This window comes from Aplysia californica, unplaced genomic scaffold (assembly GCF_000002075.1).
Source record: "Aplysia californica isolate F4 #8 unplaced genomic scaffold, AplCal3.0 scaffold00284, whole genome shotgun sequence".
NCBI lineage: Eukaryota > Metazoa > Mollusca > Gastropoda > Aplysiida > Aplysiidae > Aplysia > Aplysia californica.
The window spans coordinates 657,241-658,244 of NW_004797554.1; the positions used below are offsets into that span (position 1 = coordinate 657,241).

Sequence of the window (1,004 nt, forward strand, 5' to 3'; positions counted from 1 at the left end):
TCTCCTCCTCCTCCTCCTCCTCCTCCTCCTTCGTTGTAACTGGACAGTCAGAATCTTGCAACCCTGTATAGTGGGCGGTTGGCGGGTGCTCTGGTGTGGTTTGCTTTTTGTTTCCTATCAAACATCTATCGTCCTTATCTCCCCTCCTTCTTTTTTATTTTTGTTACTCTCTTGTAACACCTCTAATCTTCTGGCGCTCATATGACCTTATGCAGTTGCGAGCGCCGTAAAACCCTCTACTTAAACTTAAACTAAACAGCCCTGTATGGTGCTGCCAGAGTCATATGTGTTTAATGCTTGTGCAGTATGTTATCTTGATGCCTGATGTGTTTGCCAATCCGTTAATCCATGGAATGTGTTCTGCGGCTTCGGTGTTCTGCGAAGTGGTATTGATATGGGCGTTGATAAAACCCATACACTTACTTAAATTTACTTGTACTGCGAATTGAGCTACGATAAAGCTTTCGTCATTATGGATGGGTGGCTGGTGCTCTGGTATGGTTTACTCCTTCCTTCTTATCAAACATCCGTCGCCATTGTCTCTCCTCTTTTTTTTTTTCTTTTTTCGGTGTTAATTACTCTCTTGTATCACCTCAAATTTTCGGCACTCATGTGGCCGTATAGTGTTGCAAGTGCCGTAAAACTCTTACCGAAGCTATAAAGCTTATGTCATTAGATCCCTTCCATGTCCTCTCCAGACTTGGCCGTGCCCTTAACTGAGTCAGCAGCAGCAACTGAGAACTGAACAGGGCTCTTTCAGCTCACTCTTACGCACAAACATTCGCTGCATCTTCTCTCTTTGCCTTCGCTCTTGCCTTTCAGATGTGTACACATTCGTGGCTTCGATTTTTGTTCGTGCAAATCAATCAAACCATTTTTTTTCATCTGATTTTCTTTGTACGAGGAGAGGACCGTTGTATTCCGTGGGTGGGTGGATAATACCCACAGTGGTGTGTCGCTCGCAGTTCGGTTCCCGTGTAGGGAATTTTTTTTTTTTTTCCTTT

The 1,004-nt window shown here is 44.0% G+C and overlaps 1 protein-coding gene across 2 annotated transcripts in view; it reads left to right on the plus strand.

Moving 5' to 3' along the window:
- The window catches only part of LOC118477906 (protein FAM135A-like), a 63,960-nt gene that overhangs the window by 39,714 nt on the left and 23,242 nt on the right, over positions 1-1,004 (plus strand). The window lies entirely within an intron of this gene.